The 13,726-nt window shown below is 56.3% G+C and overlaps 1 long non-coding RNA gene across 1 annotated transcript; it reads right to left on the bottom strand.

Moving 5' to 3' along the window:
- Positions 1-4,917: 4,917 nt before the first annotated feature.
- LOC115300371 lies at positions 4,918-6,127 on the bottom strand. Its single transcript, XR_003912624.1, has 3 exons — positions 5,940-6,127; positions 5,375-5,498; positions 4,918-5,084 (listed from the first exon to the last, which is right to left on the bottom strand). It is a non-coding gene; the product is annotated as an uncharacterized LOC115300371 (long non-coding RNA).
- Between the last annotated feature and the right edge of the window lie 7,599 nt (positions 6,128-13,726).

Raw genomic sequence — 13,726 nt, 5'->3', positions numbered from 1 at the left:
TCAAACACACTGCCCCAACAGTCACCCGTAAAATGACTGCCTTCTCCTCAGAAGGTTCGGGGGTTAAAAAAAGGTCCAGCTTTATAAAGAGAAACACAACTCCACAGTGGCACCCCTGTGAGGCTAGTGTCTGTTGGCAAAGCCCGGCCTCAGGCAAGCAGGCCTCAGCTCCTGCTTCCAGAGCTTGGGTGCCTGTGACCCAGGTTTGGCCAGAGACCCCTGAGCTCCGTTCCAGAAGGTCTCCTGGGTTCTTCGCAGCCTAAACCTAAGACACGCTGGACAGACACAATCTTCTTCCCCTGTTGTTTCAGCTAAATTAGGTGCCTAGGTCCTTTGCTTTGGCAAATCTGGGGACATTCATTTGCATGCTGCTTTGCATAAATCAGGGAATCATTTGCATCCATTTGCATGTTTCTTTGGATGTGAGATTCAAGGGGCTCGAAGTCAGTGAGTGTAAGATGAAATAAGTATCTTGAGTCTGACTCTTCCAAGTTGGCCTGAAGCCCACCGGCGGGGACGGAAAAGCTCGGCGGGCCGGTGGTCTCCTGAAGACGGTTTGTTCCAGGAGGGACTCCCGCCGGCTCTCTCCAGGGATGCTCAGGACTGAGGGGGGAAGGAGAGCTTTGGGCACCTGGATACAGAGGATGGGGTGTCCCCCACTGGCAAGAGCAGACCCTCGAACAGGTATACACAGTGGGCAGTGATGGAAACTGTTCTACTGTGTCATTATTCAGTACCTACTATGTGCCAGGCACCATGCTAGACTTTTCACACAGTTTGGCCCATTTTCTCCGTAGAGTCTTATGAGGTGGGTTGTTATCCAGCCTTTCTTAGAGATGAAGAAACGAGGTACGCAGAGCTGAGGCGACTCTTTCAAGGCCACATGATTGGTCTTGGAGGTCCTGGACTCAAATATAGGCCAACCTGTTTCCAGAACCTTCGGCCCTGGTTAGGGAGAGTGAGAAACCCAGCCTTGGCAGCTCCAAGAAGCATCTCTCTCTCTACCAGTCGGAGGCCCTCTCTTCTTTCTTTCCCGTGTTTCAATGGACTTTCTCCTGAGGAGGAAGCCATAGGGCGCTTGTGCCTCTAGAATGGCTTGGTTTCCATAGCAACAAAGGTACAACAACCATGTCACAGGCTGCCCCCAGGGACGGAGTGAGGGGGCATCTCCTCTGGAAGGAACTTCATCCCCTGGCATAGACCGAACACCGAGCAGGGTCCCCGTGAGTGCTTCCTGAGTTCATTCACAGATGGATGGACATCCCCGCCTTTGCCATTGTCTGCCCTACCCTCCAGGGGGGAGGGGTTAAAGATGGTGAAGATTCTAGAAGCTCCTGGGTGGCTCAGTGGGTTAAAGCATCCGACGTTGGCTCAGGACAGGATCTCATGGATCGTGAGTTGGAGCCCAGCATCGGGCTCTGTACTGACAGCGAGAGGCTCTCTTCAGATCCCGTCCCCCCCCCCCCCGCCCCTCCCCTCTGCAATAAATAAAGAAAAACAAAAGATAGTGGGGATTCTTTGTCACTTCCCCCACTGAGAAGCAGAGTTTACTTACCTTCCTCTTGAGTCTCTCGGTCTTTACACTTTAACGAAGGACTATGCCGAAGCAACCCTGCCCGTCGGCCTGGTAGCATCTGCTTTTGTGCCTTTGGGAGCCCGGGTGGCCACGTGAGCAGTCCAGCTACCCTGATGGAGGGATCTCGGGGACACTCTGTGGAGACAGACAGGGCCTGAGAGAGCCCTGTCCACCTGGTGCCACACACGCCATCCAGCCACCCTGGACACATAGCAAAGCTTTAAGATGCCAAGTTTTGGGACGGTTTCTTTCCTGACCACACACCTCCTCCCCTTCCAGTAGTAAAAGCATGCTTTTTGGGGTGCTGCTGCACCTGCTCGCATGGTGGGGTGCCAGTCACAGTCAGACCTTGTCCCTTCAGTCACAGGGGTGCATTGGGACCCAGGTCCCATTAGTATAATGTCTCACCCCCCTGGGCAATAGTCATTGGGCAGAGAAGGGCGTGTGTCTCTAAAGAGACCAACAGGGACCCTTCCCTGGGCTTCATATACCGATGCTGGGGAAGAGCGGCTCTGTTTCCTCTGGGGTTGCTAACCCGGAGGAGGTGAGCCCGGAAGCTGTCTGTGGTCCCATTCCTCACACCCATCCCTACGCTGGCTCAGTGTGGAATGATTCTAGCCATGGCGGAGGGGAGGAGGGGAGAGGGGAGGCAGGCGGTCGGGTGACACCTTTGGGTCAAGCTCTCCGTCTGGACTTCCCTGTTTCATGAGCCAATACATGTTTTCTTTCCTTCAAGCCGGTTTGAGTTGATTTCTGTCACTGGAACTGATGGGACACACATCATACTGACTCTCTTTCCTTGCTTCATCAAACTTATAAACAGCGAAGCCTGCCCTGTGCCTCATCTTAGAGACTGGGTCCCCCTGGGAAAGGGAAGGAAAGGTGAGCTGCTGGGTCCCAGGCTGCAGGGGTGCCGGCGCGTCCCTCCATCCTCTGACTCACCTCCCGCGGTGGCTCTCGGGGCTGTGGCTCCTGACCACCTCGCGGGGAGAGAGCAGGTTCTCGATCCTCTCCTTCTCTCTCAGTGCAGCAGAGCGAGACAGAGACCGGGCAGGGAGGAGGAAGGAGTGGGGGGGCGGGGAGGAGGGGAGGCAGGGGAAATCCCATTAATTTTTCCAGCCCTAAATCAATTTAATGGGAGCCTCCGATGACTCTGATTTGATTTTTCATTTTCAGTATTACAATTATCAGCTGATATTACCGGCAGCTCAGGCTTGAAACGGGCCAGTGCAGTAGAGGCTGTCAAAAACGGAAGTCCCAGATTACACCAATTACCTAATATTCGCTAATTAGACACCCAATGCAGCTCTCTCATTGACAGCGAGGGAAAAAAATCCTTCACGCTATCACTGTCATTCTTCTTCGCCGACCGGAGGTCATCACGTACCCAGCGTGGGGATTTTGCATCTCGAGGAGAAGGTCCTGTGTTCAGGATGCTTCTGGCTGCTCTCTGGAGGGATGAAGGGTGGGGGGTTCTGGGTGCCCAGCAGCCCCCTTCCCCTGGATGGCACTGTGCCAGGAGGCAGGACACGTGGGGAGAAATTTCAGGTGTCCTCAAACCAAAGAGTGGGCGGCTCAGAGGAGGATCCCAGGATTGAATGGGGCTGGAAAGGTGTCCAGAGTCAGACACTTTCCTCCCCCTTTACAGATGGGGAGAGAGCCTGAGAGGGAGGAGGCTTGGCTACAGTGCCATCGATAGTTTGGCAGAGCTGTGCCTGCGCCCCGGGTCTCCTGATCCCCGATGTCACAGTCCTTCCACCTGTGGCAACGGCCAGTGTGTGATGGGCGTTGTTTACGCCTCCCGTGCGGCCGCCTCGATCAGTGAGCAGGGCTGGCTCGGAGCGCACACAGGAGCCTCGGACGTTTCCAACCCATTTCTCCGCGGACTCATATGTCCACACAGCTGACCTTCCTTTGTGTTGAGGTCAGAACACCTGGGTTTGAATCTTGCACCCTCCCTTACCAGCCTCGTGCCCTTGTCCAAATTCTTTAACCCTTTGAACCCCAAAGAAAGCAGGAAGTCCAGAAAGAGAAGGGACTCATGAAAATCAGGAGTTAGTAACTGAACCCAAAGAACCATGTTCCCAATGGACACACAAGGTTGGTGGGGGGAGGGGAGGGATTTCTATTATTTAATTTTGGTAATATAAATAACTGCTACTATTTACTGAGGACCACTAGAAAGTCCAGGCATGGGTAAAACGCTTTACATATTTTACCTTGTTTAATCTTACCAGGAGGCAGGATTGGCATGCCCATTTTTCATCTGAGAAAATGGGGGCTCTCAGAGGTCAGGTGATTTGATTCCTGCAGCAAGGGATAAGATAGCACCCCGCCCCCCATAGCCTGGTGCCTTCAGCCTCCAGAGGCTGAAATGGATGGATGGGTAGGGGGAGTGGCAACAGGCCGGAGGGAGGTACCATCCTGCAACCCCCTTCCCCCTCCCCAGATCCTGGTTCCTAGAGCTCAGACCTCAGGGCAGCTGCTCGCAGAAACCTGGTCAGCTCTGCTCTGCTGAACTTCATTATCTTTATCAAATTAATTTACACAAGCCAGTGTGGCCACCTAATTAAGACATTTCCCAGGGCCCTGTGCCGGCTGCTTAATGAGGCAGAAGCGGCTGGACTCCGGCTCACAGTGTCCTGGGTGAGGAGGGGCGGGGGTGTTAGAGTGTGACCAGACCACATGAGGCTCCTCCCCGCCACAGTCCGGGGCTGAGGGGGACGACCCTGGTCATGCCGTCCAACCCCCTGCCGCAGCGCCCGCGCCCGTTCCTTGGGAAAGAGGGTGTGCTGTGGCCTGCAGGGCTCAAGTTCCTCATGGCTAATTTTGCAAGTGACTAAGATAAGACTTTCCTTGGGGCCTGATAGGGGTCAGCCCTGTGGCAGAAGGCCCCAGATTTGGTTAATGAACTTCTTTTCTTTCTGGAAATGAGATTTTTGAGATGGGAGGGGCAGATGAGCCTATTCAGAGGCTGTCACTCTAGGTGAGCAAGGGGCTGTCTGTGGGGGTGACTCAGGGGCTGGCCCGCGGGTCAGGAGGCGGGAGGCATGGCTGGCAGAGAGTCAAGGATACATCCTAGATTCTGGCTCAGGCAGATGGATGGATGGGCAGGGGAGTGGCAGCAGGCTGGAGGGAGGTGCCAGGCCACTGGACAGAGCCAGCCTGGCCATTCATTCGTTTGTTCAGTCACTCATTTATCCAACGCACGCACGCGCACAAACACACGTGCACAATTATGCACATACACGAGGTGCTCGCCCATATTCCAAGCTCTGGGTGCCAGGTAACTGGGGCTAAAACCGTGAACAAAACAGACCAGATCCCCATTCTCACAGAGCTGACATTCTAGTAACTTTAGTCTTCACTTCGTAAACATTTAGGATCAGTAGATCTTGAGCCACAGGTTTACCGAATCTTCAAATCAGAGACTCTTCACTGTCATTTCAACTTCCAAGAAGCGTGTGCTGACTTCCTGCCAGGATCTCATTCGATCCTTGCGGCCACCCTGAGAGGCGGATTCTAGGGTTATCCCCATTTTACAGACGGTGCCACGGAGGTTTTGGGGGCACCCAGTTTTGTGACGCTGCCCCAAGGTGGTTGAGACCAGGATTCGGACCCCCTCCCCCATCTTACAGATCGTGGGAACTTCCCCCCGGGCATGCTTGAACATCCCAGAGCATCCTGTGCACCATGGACAGCCCCCCTGTGGCGCAGCCCCACTTGGCTCCTGGCACATCCTTGTCCTGATCCTTGAGCCCTCAAGGCCCCTCCCCCCCTGCTCCCTTCCTTCCTCACCTCCCCACCGCCTCTGCCTCCAGTGGGCCGGCTGCTGCTTTTCCTGTCTCAGCCGGGATCTCGTAGCCGGCATCTCACTCCGCACCTGCTGGGTCTGCGTATGTTGACTGTAGGGCTCTTGGGTCTCGGGAAGGAAGAGGTGGTAAGGATAGACACAAGAAGCCCCAGCCCTCATTGCGGGCTGACTATGTGCCATGCCCTGCCTCATTTGCTCCCACCCACGACTCTACCAGGGAGGCCCCATCATTATTTCCATTGTAAGGATCTGGAAACGCAGTGCAGGGGCACACATGAGGGACAGAGCTGGGACTCTAACCCAGGGCTGTGGCTCCAGCTGGGGCCACCTACTGATGGAACAGCCCGCCCTGTCTCAGCGGCAGAGACTCCACCAATGCCCCTCCTCCTCCCATCGGGGTGTCGTCCCATTGGGCTCCCCCCAGTTAATGCAGGCTTTCTTCCCACTGATTGTTATAGCACTGATGCATATCTAAAACTGTCAGGACTTCCTTCTTCACTGGTCTTTTCTCCCTCTGGAATGTACTCTCCGGGAGGGCAAGGGTCTCACCTTGTTGGCTGAATCTCCAGCACCTTCAGGCACCTTTGAGTGTTGGGTCCCTTGTTTACCTGCACACAGGAAGAGGCATGTTCTTTGAAAGACGGAGAAACACCTCCCCACCCCCTTGATGGTGGTACGTTCTAGATGTGGGCCTGATCCATCTGATCATTTCAGAGCAAATGATTACAAACAAAACAACTGAGGGGCGCCTGGGGTGCTCAGTCGGTCGGGGGTCCAACTTTGGCTGAGGTCATGATCTCATGGCTCATGGGTTCCAGCCCCACGTCGGGCTCTGTGCTGTCAGCTAGAGCCTGGTGCCTGCTTCAGATTCTGTGTCTCCCTCTCTCTCTGCCCCTCCCCTGCTCATGCTCTGTCTCTGTCTCTCAAAAATAAATACACGTTAAGAAAAATTAAAAAACAAACAAAGCAACTGAAGCAATCATCAGTGGGGCCAGGTCACCCCTTCTTTCCACCCCACACTCAGTGAGGTCTGAGCCTCCTCCTGCCTGTTCTGGACAAGCCCCGCCCCCAGCTATGATGTCAGGGGGGCCTCCCAGGATCCTGGGCTGATTTGCTTTTAAATTTTATAACCTTGTTTACGCAGCTCAAGGCCCGTGCCTTAAAGACCACATATGCTCCACTGAACGTTTACCGCTGCAAATGGCTCTCAGCGTGGGCCCGGGAGGGAGCTGGGGGTCCCGGGGGGGCTCTGCTAGCTCTGTCATTCTCCCTTTCAGAGTCCTGCCTTAGCTGACTACATTTTTTTCTTTTTCTTTTTTTAAGTTTATGTATATATTTTAGAGAGAAGCAGAGAGCACACACACGTATAAAACTGGGGAGAGGCAGAGAGAGAGGGAGAGAATCCCAAGCAGGCTCCATGCTGTCCGCATAGAGCCTGGCACAGGACTCAAACTCACGAACTGTGAGATCATGCCCTGAGCCAAATCAAGAGCTGGACACTTTACCGACTGAGCCATCCAGGCACCCGTCACTAAATCTTTTTCTTGACCACATCACTCAGTTCAGCAGTTACCCATGTGGCCCAAGTGGCCTGTGTCTGGGCCCTGTGCTAAGTGTCAGGGTGGAGGTAAGCATCACATCAGCCACTGTGGCCATCGGCCTTGAGGATTCAGGTGCAGGGCAGGGTGAGGGTGGGCCGGGGGTGGGGGTGATGCAGCCACGCTGGTGTGAGATTTCGGGCAAAGCCCCACAGTGGGCTCAGCCTGACCCCACAAGGGCTCTGGACTAGAATTAACTTCAGAGTAGGTCCTACTGTGGACTCGTCGCCGGGCAAGGGCGGGCCTTGGGGCTGGAGACTCCCAGACGGCTCAGCTCCCTGGAGACGTGGGTTAAGCGGCCCCGCCTCTGCGGATGACCTGCAGGTGTGGACAGGGAAGCAGTCAAGGTCCCTGTGGGATTCTGGGAAAACGCCCCCCAGGCTTCCCACCAGGTGTTGATAAGTTCTCGGGCAGGTGCAAAAGGTAGGTGACCAAGATATCGTGAGATCCTCGCGGCAGCCGGTAAAACCCACTGGTGTCTGTGGGCGCCGGAGCGTCCCAGGCCTGTGTGGGGCCTGCCTCGCGACACCTGGCAGAGATTCTCCCCGGCGGACACTGCTATCCTCATGTCCCAGGGGAGGGAACTACAGAGAGGTGAAGCCACTCCAAAGGCAAACAGCTAGTCGGTGTGGAGCTGAGGCTTGAACCACAGAGCCTACCTTTTTTAGTTATTTTGGACCTTTCTGGGCTTGTAGGACGTTCCTGTGAGGAGCCCTTAACTCAGCCTGGGGTGGGGGAGGGGCAGGGAAGTCCTCCAGGGGGAAGGGGTGCCTGGGAGAAACTTCCTGGACCCGGTTTTCCTGGTTGGTTAGTCAGTCAGTTGACAATTCTTCCCCGAGATCCGGAACACGCCAGGTCCTGCTCTTGCCCCGGGCGGACGTCTGAGCCGAGTGCTTGGAGGGTCGGGCCTCCAGGAAATGGGCATCCACGACTCTGGGTCCTGGGAGGGTGGCGGGGCAAGGGGGACAGGAGGCCAGCGGGCAGCGAGGGTGTCCCTGGAGCCTCACGGTGAGGACGGGGAGGGACTCCCAGGCTTGCTGTGTGGAGGGAACCCCGAGCCTTTGGCTGTTGTTGCTGGGAGTCGTCCTCGCAAGAGTCTCGTGAGTGTCGCTTTGTCCTCTGCAGCTCCAGATGAGGGAGCCCTTCTGAGGGGTAAGGTGCTGCCCGGGGTGGACCCACGGCTGTGACGAGGCCGAGGAAGCCTGACAGGGGAAGGGGCATCAAGTCACATTGCTTTTAGAGACACTGAGTGTCGTCAGGGATGTCCCCCCATATCCCTGGTGGTTGTAAGAAGGGGAGTGTCTGACCTCACTGTCCCCCTGCCCCCAGCTCTGGTGCCTCCACGTCCAGGGGAGCTCTGCCCCCCCCCACCTTGTCAGACACTCAGGTCTTGTGGGGAGGTGCCCGCAGTCTCCCCTTTGCAGTGAGTGGGAGGTCAGAGTGTGGGGTCACCCAGGAGGGACCAGGGGTGGGGACACACTGGGTTCTAACATCTGTGCTGCGTCCTGCCCGCTGGGTGTGGCCAGGGTAGGTTGTGGTCCTCTCTGAGCCTCAGTGTCCTCACCTGTGCAGTGGGCATCCTCAGCCTCTCAGGCCTGCTCTAGCCTTGCCGAGGGGGCGGGGTCCCCTGTCTCAGGGCCTCGGGGACAGATGTGGGAACCAAGCACTGGCTGACATGGTGGAGGTGCCCCTGCTCAGGGCCTGGAAGACAGGGAGGAGGTGGGCACCTGCTTGCCTGTGTTTTCTGGTTCTGACTAGGGGCCCTGAGAGGGAGGCTCCTGGGGTCATAACTGGGCACTGCTCTGTCTGACGGTTGCAGGGCCTGGCTGTGACCTCCCAGCACCTCAGTTTCTCTGACATAGGTGCTAGGCCACCAGGGCTCTTGTGATGCCTGTTTCCTGCTGTCCCAGGGGAGGGAACCTCCCCCACCCCCATCTCTCATTTCTAGAACTTTCCAGGTCCCCCCAGGTCTCCTCCTCTTAGCCTCTCCCTACCCCGTATGGTCACAGCTTCTGCACAAGGGTTAGGGTGAATGAGCGGCCTCGAAGGGAGGCAGTGAGGTCCCAGGCACGGGGGCCTCACCCAGGAACCAGAGGCCCGGAGCCCCCGACCAAGAGGCCTTGACCCCTCATGCCCTGTCTCTCGCCTGCCTGAGCCCCCTCCCCAATAATACTCTTAGCCATTTGCTCTCTCCATTTTTCCCTCAAGCTGCGACACCATCTAGGGTTATGTATATGAACCTCCAAGAACAGTATTGATGAAGTGCCAAGTGACTTTTGCCTCTACACCATCGTCCTGTCTGCTCCCGGGCGGCCTCTGCCACTTTACCCATAGGGGCGTGTCACAGGCCCGTCGGTGCGTCTCACCAGCAGGAATACCACCATACAGGTCCTGGGGCTGGACAGATCCAAGGTCAAGTGCTGGTTCCACCACTGCCACTGTGGCCCTGGAGACTTCCATCTCCCCATCACCAGGGCAGGCCTCAGTTTACCACGCATCCAAAGCAGGCAACGGTCGTGGCCCCCTGGCAGGTGTTGTGATTCTTAGATACTGCAAGTTTTATGGTTCATTTATGCATCAACAAGCGACTCGGGACTGTGGCTTACCCGTCCACCCTTTGCCGGGCACAGAGGTGAGGCCCGGCCCCTGTTTGCAGGGAACTTGCCACCAGGTAGGTCCAAGGAGGCAGAATGTGACAGGCGATGCACAGGTAAGTGATAGTTTAGGTTGTCACAGTAAGAGTCACTAATAGAGGCTGACACAAACTTGGCCTGATCCCCAAGGAGCTCACCATCAAGCCTGGGAGACAGGTAGGAATGCACATTTCCTTTACAGCAAAACCGTTAGTAAATAATAATAACGTGTTGAGCAGTTACTATGGGCTGGGAACTGTCAGGTGTGTTCATGGATTTTGTTTTAATTCTCACAACAACCGGAGAAGGCAGATGCTATCACCCTCAGAGAGGTGAACCTGCTCGGGTCACACAGCAGAGCTCAGAGGAAGTGGATCTGTGATGGAAACCCCATGGGTCTGTTCTCTGCCTCTGGGGACAGGCTTCTGTGTCCAAAGCTATGATCTCCTGAGCGCCCTCTATGTGCCAACCCAGGCACTGTCTCTGCAGTGAAGGGTATCTTTAGTACTGCAAGTGACAGAAAACCTGGCTCAAAGGAGCTTAATTAATAAACAGAATCCACTGGCTTATAGAACTAAAAAAGAGATAATGTCTGCTTCAGGCAAGGCTTGATCCAGCTTCTATACTCTGGTAGGCATTGGACCAGTGCATTTTCCCTTCTTCCCTCTCTTGGCTCTTGCACTGGTCACAGCAGGCCCCTCCCTTCTGCCTCTGGGATGGCCACCAGCAACTTCCTCCTTCACCTCTGTGGGTAAATGAGAGGCCATATCACCCTACAGCTCAATCCAAGTCCCAGAATTTGGCCTGTGGGTGCTTGGGTCATGTGCCCACTCCTGCATCAGTCCCTGTGGCCTGGGAGATGGATGACACCGATCGGTCTAAGCCAGTCAAGCCTTCCTGGGACCAAACCATGTGTCCAGGAAATTAGGGCAACATGTAGGAGAGGGAAGAGGAGAGAGAGAATGCCAAGGAGGCAAATGACAAATGCCCCCTACTCTCTTCCTGCAAGACAGATAGTGTCCCCCCATTTAATGGATGCAGAACCTGAGGATCAGGAGGCCAAGGGACCGGAAGGTTCTCTCTGATGGGGGAGGGAGTATTCCCAGGGGGCACACTCACGTGCTTAACAAGGTCACGTATCCCTAACACACTGTCTTTCCCAAAGCTCTGCCGAGCACCTCACCCTGGTGACCAGAGAATGGGAACGGAGACAGCAAGACTCCAGGCTTTGGCCCACCAAGCTGGTTCGGGTGGACCGAATGCTGTTCCTGGAAGTTGGGGAGCGAGGCGGGAGGCAGGCTGTTTATCCCTGGCTGGTGGAGGAGCAACAGGTACGAACTTTCTTGAAGAGAGTGCTTCCGTGTTTTGACTTCCAACAATTTTGCTTCCAGGGACCCATCCTTACGTGATGGGGGACAGGATCCCTCAATAAGGATCGAGGAAGTTGTCACCGGCCGTGTTTCCCGCAGCAGCGGGAGACCCGGTAACACCGTAACCTCAAATTTTTATCCCTATTCGTCCTTGTTGGTAGATACCTTGTGTATCAACGGCAGCATGCAGAAAACACAACCCACTCTGTTATTCTAAAACTGATCTTAATTTCGATTTCAAGTTTCTCTTTCCGACCAGGGGCAGAAGCCTAATGTCTGCTGGCTCAGGCCTCTTTCCCCCACTGGGACGTCCTTGGTCTTGTGTAGTGGTTAGTTCACGGTCCATTGAGTCGCTGCCTGTCCCCTCCCCGCCCCTCATTCCTGATCCTGCAGGCGCTCCCTGCCATTATGTGTGGGGAACTTTCTCCCTTGGGGACGAGGGGACCTGTAGACAGTAAGCTCAGGCTTTCTGCTTGGACCCTGCAGGCAGACGTCTCTCCTGCTCTCATTCTGTGTCTTTGTAGCGAACTTGGAGTCTCTTCTCTGCCTTGGGAGCGGCAGCAGGTCCTGTCTGTCTTAGATCCGCATACAGTCCCTGCACGAAGCTGCCGGAAGGAGCAGTGGCTGGAAGGGTGGGGATGGGGGGCGTGGAGGGTCTGCAGAGACACTGAAGAGGTGTTCGGTACTGCCGTCTCTGCCCTGCCTTGTCATCCCCTGTCCCCTCAACCAGGCCCAGGGGTTCCGAGGGGTACTCTGCTCTGCCAGGGATCTGAGCCTGAGGCCACAGCCTGGCTTCCTCTATTTTGTGTCTCTATCCGTGTGCACCAGGCTCTGTGCTAAGTACTTGAGCATCTTATTTGGTCATCACAATTCTATGGGGGAGGCATTGTACCTCGCCCCCCCATTTTACAGGGGAGGAAACAGAGGCTCAGCGAGGTGAAGGCACAGGCCCCAGATCACACAGCTGGGAAGAGTGGGGAGAGGTTGGCAGCCGGACCTCTTTCCCGCTGCACCCGCCCGTCGGCTGGCTCACACTCTCTATCCCTGCAGCTCAGCCTCTGGGTCCCCTGTCCTCTGCTGTCCCCACCCTCCCTGCGGCTGGGCCAGACTTCTCAGTGGCCAGCAGGAAGTGGAGTTTTCGAGGGAGGAAGCCATGAGGGGAGACGCTGGGTTGGAAGGAGGAGAGGTGGGCTGACGTCAGGAGCTCTGCCAGGTGGGGCCGCATCCTCGCTGCGTCCTACCCCCCTCCTGTCGTGCAGCCCTCAATCCCGTCTCCCCACCCCCCCGCCCTCTCCCCTTAGCCTCCTAGAAGGGGCTTCACGGCTCACCTAGTCTCCACAGAGTCGTTGGAAGTAGTGGATCCCTTTGTCGAAATGACATCTTACATGGAGCCCAGCTCACCAAGCAGATACAGAAAAAAAACAAACAATGAGTGGTCTGGTAGCAGCTGGGGTCCGGGTCACGGCTCCACCTTCTCTTCCTCCCCTCCGGCAATGCCCTTGATGCCACTCCAGGGAACTTTGGGCTCCCAAGGAATATACTTCGGAAGCCCTCATCTCAACCATGCCCTCCCTTCTTGAGCAGATGGGGTGAAGGAGGCCCAGGGAGGTCACCGGAGGTGCTCAAGGTCACCCGGGGAGTCAGAGGCTGAGGCAAGGCCTGGGCTGCATGGTGTCCGTGGTGTGTGTCCTCTGTGCCCTCTACGCTGCCGGGGAGGGGGAGCTCCACAGAGCCTCCCCCAGCCGCGCTCTGCAAAATGCCCTATGCAAATGCCATGCGCGCCCCTGGTGCTGTGTTTGCTCAAGGCTGCGGAGGCTGGCGCTTCCAAATCCTTATCGCGGAGGCCGGGATCGTCATTCTGGGCTCTCCACCCCCCCAGCTCTCCAGGCTGAGATAAGGGGCATTATCTGTCTCCGAGAACGGAGCTCCAGGAGCAGCAGAGGTAATAAATGGTGTTTGCTGATCTGCACCGTGTTCGCCTGAATCTCCTTGAAGAAAAGACACAGAAGTAGCTCAGCGGGCCCCCAGTGCCCCAAGACCTGACTCTCCCTGGAGACGGGAGGACCAGGCCATGAGAGGCCCCGGCAGACCCCAGCCTTTACTGGGACCCCTTCTCAGTGGGAGCCTGCGAGGAGGCCCCTTGGAATTGCAGGATGAGCTGGGTCACTGGGTAGGGAGAGTACCCAGCATCCAGTCAGCATCCACGTAGCTGTGTTAAGTCTCTGCAGCTTCCTGGGCCTCAGTTTCCCCATCTGTACAGAAAGCTGCTGGCCTGAATCAGTGCCTTAGTAGCTTAGGCAGTCCCTGTCCTGTGATCCCCCCACCCCTGGCGCCCCCATCCTGCATGCAGGTGAATCCGGTGGGCTTCCTGGCCGGCCCGGCCCTCCTCTGTGTGCCCAGGGACCGGGTTCCTGCTGCAGCCTTCCCTCCACCTCCCGTGGCTCACACCTGCTTCCCTCCTGGAGGGACTCACTCTAAGGAATCCTATCCTTTGTCAGCAGAGCTACCTTTCCAGCAAAGGGCCTTTCATCTCTGTGAGCAGGACTTCCTGCCGCATCAGCAGAAACTTCTGGCAGGGGAAGAAACGGGCTCCGGCCCCGATGGGAGGCAGCAGGGACCCCAGCCTCTCGTCCTCTGGAAAATCAAGGCTGGAGCTGGTAGCAGGAAGCTGGCATGCTTGTGTGGCTCCGTGGTTAAGGGTGTGGGCTTAGGAGCAAAACAGACCTGGCCTTGAG

Source organism: Suricata suricatta, chromosome 8 (genome assembly GCF_006229205.1).
Source record: "Suricata suricatta isolate VVHF042 chromosome 8, meerkat_22Aug2017_6uvM2_HiC, whole genome shotgun sequence".
Lineage (NCBI taxonomy): Eukaryota > Metazoa > Chordata > Mammalia > Carnivora > Herpestidae > Suricata > Suricata suricatta.
This window is presented reverse-complemented; position numbering and strand designations above follow the sequence as displayed.